Below are 6,528 nucleotides of genomic sequence, written 5' to 3' on the forward strand. Positions count from 1 at the left end.
CTGTTTCAGCCCCTCTGTTTCTCGCCCTCTGTTTCAGCCCCTCTGATTCAGCCCCTCTGTTTCTCGTCCTCTGTTTCAGCCCCTCTGTTTTTCGCCCTCTGTTTCAGCCCCTCTGTTTCTCGCCCTCTGTTTCAGGCTCTCTGTTTCAGCCCGTCTGTTTCAGCCCCTCTGTTTCAGCCCCTCTGTTTCTCGCCCTCTGTTTCTCGCCCGCTGTTTCAGCCCCTTTGTTTCTCGCCCTCTGTTTCAGCCCCACTGTTTCAGCCCCTCTGTTTCAGCCCCTCTGTTTCTCGCCCTCTGTTTCAGCCCCTCTGTTTCTCGCCCTCTGTTTCAGCCCCTCTGTTTCAGCCCCTCTGTTTCAGTCCCTCTGTTTCTCGTCCTCTGTTTCTCGCACTCTGTTTCAACCCCTCTGTTTCTCGCCCTCTGTTTCAGCCCCTCTGTTTCTCGCCCTCTGTTTCAGCCCCTCTGTTTCTCGCCCTCTGTTTCAGCCCCTCTGTTTCAGCCCGTCTGTTTCAGCCCCTCTGTTTCAGCCCCTCTGTTTCTCGCCCTCTGTTTCTCGCCCGCTGTTTCAGCCCCTTTGTTTCTCGCCCACTGTTTCAGCCCCTCTGTTTCAGTCCCTCTGATTCAGCCCCTCTGATTCAGCCCCTCTGTTTCTCGCCCTCTGTTTCAGCCCCTCTGTTTCAGCCCCTCTGTTTCTGCCCCTCTGTTTCTCGCCCTCTGTTTCAGCCCCTCTGTTTTTCGCCCTCTGTTTCAGCCCCTCTGTTTCTCGCCCTCTGTTTCAGGCTCTCTGTTTCAGCCCGTCTGTTTCAGCCCCTCTGTTTCAGCCCCTCTGTTTCTCGCCCTCTGTTTCTCGCCCGCTGTTTCAGCCCCTTTGTTTCTCGCCCTCTGTTTCAGCCCCTCTGATTCAGACCCTCTGTTTCAGCCCCTCTGTTTCAGCCCCTCTGTTTCGCGCCCTCAGTTTCTGCCCCTCTGTTTCTCGCCCTCTGTTTCAGCCCCTCTGTTTCAGCCCCTCTGTTTCAGCCACTCTGTTTCTCGCCCTCTGTTTCAGCCCCTCTGTTTCTCGCCCTCTGTTTCAGACCCTCTGTTTCAGCCCCTCTGTTTCTCGCCCTCTGTTTCTGCCCCTCAGTTTCTCGCCCTCTGTTTCAGTACCTCTGTTTCTCGCCTTCTGTTTCAGCCCCTCTGATTCAGCCCCTCTGTTTCAGCCCTTCTGATTCAGCCCCTCTGATTCAGCCCCTCTGATCTCGCCCACTGTTTCAGCCCCTCTGTATCAGCCCTTCTGTTTCAGCCACTCTGTTTCAGCCCCTCCTTTTCTTGCCCTCTGCTTCAGCCCCTCTGTTTCTCGACCTCTGTTTCAGTCCCTCTGTTTCTCGCCATCTGTTTCAGCCCCTCTGTTTCGCGCTCTCTGTTTCAGCCCCTCTGTTTCTGCTCCTCTGTTTCTCGCCCTCTTTTTCTGCCCCTCTGTTTCTCGCCCTCTGTTTCAGCCCCTCTGATTAAGCCCCTCTGTTTCAGCCCCTCTGAATCAGCCCCTCTGATTCAGCCCCTCTGTTTCAGCCCCTTTGTTTCAGCCCCTCTGTTTCTCGCCCTCTGTTTCAGCCCCTCTGTTTCTCACCCTCTGTTTCAGCCCCTCTGTTTCTCACCCTCTGTTTCTCGCTCTCTGTTTCAGCCCCTCTGTTACTCGCCCTCTGTTTCAGCATCTCTGATTCAGCCCCTCTGTTTCTCGCCCTCTGTTTCAGCCCCTCTGTTTCTCGCCCTCTGTTTCAGCACCTCTGTTTCTCGCCCTCTGTTTCAGCCCCTCTGTTTCTTGCCCTCTGTTTCAGCCACTCTGTTTCTCGCCCTCTGTTTCAGCCTCTCTGTTTTTCGCCCTCTATTTCAGACCCTCTGTTTCAGCCCCTCTGTTTCAGCCCCTCTGTTTCAGCCGCTCTGTTTCTCGCCCTCTGTTTCAGCCCCTCTGTTTCTCGCCCTCTGTTTCAGCCTCTCTGTTTCTCGCCCACTGTTTCAGCCCCTCTGTTTCAGCCCCTCTGTTTCAGCCCCTCTATTTATCGCCCTCTGCATCAGCCGCTTTGTTTCAGCCCCTCTTTTTCAGCCCCTCTCTTTCTCGCCCTCTGTTTCTCGCCCTCTGTTTCAGCCCCTCTGTTTCTCGCCCTCTGTTTCAGCCCCTCTGTTTCAGCCCCTCTGATTCAGCCCGTCTGATTCAGCCCCTCTGTTCCTCGCCCTCTGTTCCAGCCACACTGTTTCAGCCCCTTTGTTTCTTGCCCTCTGTTTCAGCCCCTCTGTTTCAGCCCCTCTGATTCAGCCCCTCTGATTCAGCCCCTCTGTTTCTCGCCCTTTGTTTCAGCCCCTCTGTTTCTGCCCTTCTGTTTCAGCCACTCTGTTTCAGCCCCTCTGTTTCTTGCCCTCTGTTTCAGGCCCTCTGTTTCTCGCCCTCTGTTTCAGCCTCTCTGTTTCTCGCCCTCTGTTTCAGCTCCTCTCTTTCAGCCCCGCTGTATCTCGCCCTCTGTTTCAGCCCCTCTGTTTCTCGCCCTCTGTATCAGCCGCTTTGTTTCAGCCCCTCTGTTTCAGCCCCTCTTTTTCAGCCCCTCTGTTTCTCGCCCTCTGTTTCTCGCCCTATGTTTCAGCCCCTCTGTTTCTCGCCCTCTGTTTCAGCCCCTCTGTTTCAGCCCCTCTGATTCAGCCCGTTTGATTCAGCCCCTCTGTTTCTCGCCCTCTGTTTCTTGCCCTCTGTTTCAGCCCCTCTGTTTCTTGCCCTCTGTTTCAGCCCCTCTGTTTCAGCCCCTCTGTTTCAGCCCCTCTGTTTCTCGCCCTCTGTTTCAGCCCCTCTGTTTCTCGCCCTCTGTTCCAGTCCCTCTGTTTCTCGCCCTCTGTTTCTGCACGTCTGTTTCTCGCCCTCTGTTTCAGCCCCTCTGTTTCTCGCCCTCTGTTTCAGCCCCTCTGTTTCTCGCCCTCTGTTTCAGCCCCTCTGATTCTGCCCCTCTGTTTCAGCCCCTCTGAATCAGCCCCTCTGATTCAGCCCCTCTGTTTCAGCCCCTCTGTTTCAGCCCCTCTGTTTCTCCCTCTGTTTCAGCCCCTTTGTTTCTCACCCTCTGTTTCAGCCCCTCTGTTTCAGCCCCTCTGTTTCTCGCACTCTGTTTCAGCCCCTCTGTTTCTCGCCCTCTGTTTCAGCCCCTCTGTTTCTCGCCCTCTGTTTCAGCCCCTCTGTTTCAGCCCCTCTGTTTCAGCCCCTCTGTTTCAGCCCCTCTGTATCTCGCCCTCTGTTTCTCGCCCTCTGTTTCAGCCCCTCTGTTTCTCGCCCTCTGTTTCAGCCACTCTGTTTCAGCCCCTCTGATTCTCGCCCTCTGTTTCAGCCCCTCTGTTTCTCGCCCTCTGTTTAAGCCCCTCTGTTTCTCGCCCTCTGTTTCAGCCCCTCTGTTTCTCGACCTCTGTTTCAGTCCCTCTGTTTCTCGCCCTCTGTTTCAGCCCCTCTGTTTCAGCCCCTCTGATTCAGCCCGTCTGATTCAGCCCCTCTGTTTCTCGCCCTCTGTTTCAGCCCCTCTGTTTCAGCCCCTCTGATTCAGCCCGTCTGATTCAGCCCCTCTGTTTCTCGCCCTCTGTTTCAGCCACTCTATTTCAGCCCCTCTGTTTCGTTTCCCTCTGTTTCAGCCCCTCTGTTTCTCGCCCTCTGTTTAAGCCCCTCTGTTTCTCGCCCTCTGTTTCAGCCCCTCTGTTTCTCGCCCTCTGTTTCTCGCCCGCTGTTTCGCGCTCTCTGTTTCAGCCCCTCTGTTTCAGTCCCTCTGTTTCTCGCCCTCTGTTTCTGCCCGTCTGTTTCTCGCCCTCTGTTTCTGCCCGTCTGTTTCTCGCCCTCTGTTTCAGCCCCTCTGTTTCTCGCCCTCTGTTTCAGCCCCTCTGTTTCTCGCCCTCTGTTTCAGCCCCTCTGATTCTGCCCCTCTGTTTCAGCCCCTCTGAATCAGCCCCTCTGATTCAGCCCCTCTGTTTCAGCCCCTCTGTTTCAGCCCCACTGTTTCAGCCCCTCTGTTTCAGCCCCTCTGTTTCTCGCCCTCTGTTTCAGCCCCTCTGTTTCTCGCCCTGTGTTTCAGCCCCTCTATTTCTCGCCCTCTGTTTCAGCCGCTCTGTTTCAGCCCCACTGTTTCAGCCCCTCTGTTTCAGCCCCTCAGTTTCTCGCCCTCTGCTTCAGCCCCTCTGTTTCTCGCCCTCTGTTTCAGCCCCTCTGTTTCAGCCCCTCTGTTTCAGTCCCTCTGTTTCTCGCCCTCTGTTTCTCGCACTCTGTTTCAACCCCTCTGTTTCTCGCCCTCTGTTTCAGCCCCTCTGTTTCTCGCCCTCTGTTTCAGCCCCTCTGTTTCAGCCCCTCTGTTTCAGCCCCGCTGTTTCAGCCCGTCTGTTTCAGCCCCTCTGTTTCAGCCCCTCTGTTTCTCGCCCTCTGTTTCTCGCCCGCTGTTTCAGCCCCTTTGTTTCTCGCCCACTGTTTCAGCCCCTCTGTTTCAGTCCCTCTGATTCAGCCCCTCTGATTCAGCCCCTCTGTTTCTCGCCCTCTGTTTCAGCCCCTCTGTTTCTGCCCCTCTGTTTCTAGCCCTCTGTTTCAGCCCCTCTGTTTTTCGCCCTCTGTTTCAGCCCCTCTGTTTCTCGCCCTCTGTTTCAGGCTCTCTGTTTCAGCCGGTCTGTTTCAGCCCCTCTGTTTCAGCCCCTCTGTTTCTCGCCCTCTGTTTCTCGCCCGCTGTTTCAGCCCCTTTGTTTCTCGCCCTCTGTTTCAGCCCCTCTGATTCAGACCCTCTGTTTCAGCCCCTCTGTTTCAGCCCCTCTGTTTCTCGCCCTCAGTTTCTGCCCCTCTGTTTCTCGCCCTCTGTTTCAGCCCCTCTGTTTCAGCCCCTCTGTTTCAGCCCCTCTTTTTCTCGCCCTCTGTTTCAGCCCCTCTGTTTCTCGCCCTCTGTTTCAGACCCTCTGTTTCAGCCCCTCTGTTTCTCGCCCTCTGTTTCTGCCCCTCAGTTTCTCGCCCTCTGTTTCAGTACCTCTGTTTCTCGCCTTCTGTTTCAGCCCCTCTGATTCAGCCCCTCTGTTTCTCGCCCACTGTTTCAGCCCCTCTGTTTCAGCCCTTCTGTTTCAGCCACTCTGTTTCAGCCCCTCTTTTTCTTGCCCTCTGTTTCAGCCCCTCTGTTTCTCGACCTCTGTTTCAGTCCCTCTGTTTCTCGACATCTGTTTCAGCCCCTCTGTTTCGCGCTCTCTGTTTCAGCCCCTCTGTTTCTGCTCCTCTGTTTCTCGCCCTCTTTTTCTGCCCCTCTGTTTCTCGCCCTCTGTTTCAGCCCCTCTGTTTCTCGCCCTCTGTTTCAGCCCCTCTGATGAAGCCCCTCTGTTTCAGCCCCTCTGATTCAGCCCCTCTGTTTCAGCCCCTTTGTTTCAGCCCCTCTGTTTCTCGCCCTCTGTTTCAGCCCCTCTGTTTCTCACCCTCTGTTTCAGCCCCTCTGTTTCTCACCCTCTGTTTCTCGCTCTCTGTTTCAGCCCCTCTGTTTCTCGCCCTCTTTTTCAGCCCCTCTGATTCAGCCCCTCTGTTTCTCGCCCTCTGTTTCAGCCCCTCTGTTTCTCGCCCTCTGTTTCAGCCCCTCTGTTTCTCGCCCTCTGTTTCAGCCCCTCTGTTTCAGCCCCTCTGTTTCAGCCCCTCTGTTTCTCGCCCTCTGTTTCAGCCCCTCTGTTTCAGCCCCTCTGTATCCGCCCCTCCGATTCAGCCCCTCTGTTTCAGCCCCTCTATTTCTCGCCCTCTGTTTCAGCCCCTCTGTTTTATCCCCACTGTTTCAGCCCCTTTGTTTCAGCCCCTCTGTTTCTCGCCCTCTGTTTCAGCCGCTCTGTTTCTCGCCCTCTGTATCAGCCCCTCTGTTGCAGCCCCACTGTTTCAGTCCCTCTGTTTCTCGCCCTCTGTTTCTGGCCCTCTGTTTCAGCCCCTCTGTTTCTCGCTCTCGGTTTCAGCCCCTCTGTTTCAGCCCCTCTGTTTCAGCCCCTCTGTTTCTCGCCCTCTGTTTCAGCCCCTCTGTTTCTTGCCCTCTGTTTCAGCCACTCTGTTTCTCGCCCGCTGTTTCAGCCTCTCTGTTTCTCGCCCTCTGTTTCAGACCCTCTGTTTCAGCCACTCTGTTTCAGCCCCTCTGTTTCAGCCGCTCTGTTTCTCGCCCTCTGTTTCAGCCCCTCTGTTTCTCGCCCTCTGTTTCAGCCTCTCTGTTTCTCGCCCTCTGTTTCAGCCCCTCTGTTTCAGCCCCTCTGTTTCAGCCCCTCTATTTATCGCCCTCTGCATCAGCCGCTTTGTTTCAGCCCCTCTTTTTCAGCCCCTCTCTTTCTCGCCCTCTGTTTCTCGCCCTCTGTTTCAGCCCCTCTGTTTCTCGCCCTCTGTTTCAGCCCCTCTGTTTCAGCCCCTCTGATTCAGCCCGTCTGATTCAGCCCCTCTGTTTCTCGCCCTCTGTTCCAGCCACACTGTTTCAGCCCCTTTGTTTCTTGCCCTCTGTTTCAGCCCTTCTGATTCAGCCCCTCTGATTCAGCCCCTCTGTTTCTCGCCCTCTGTTT

Source organism: Chiloscyllium punctatum, unplaced genomic scaffold, assembly GCF_047496795.1.
Source record: "Chiloscyllium punctatum isolate Juve2018m unplaced genomic scaffold, sChiPun1.3 scaffold_63, whole genome shotgun sequence".
Classification (NCBI taxonomy): Eukaryota; Metazoa; Chordata; class Chondrichthyes; order Orectolobiformes; family Hemiscylliidae; genus Chiloscyllium; species Chiloscyllium punctatum.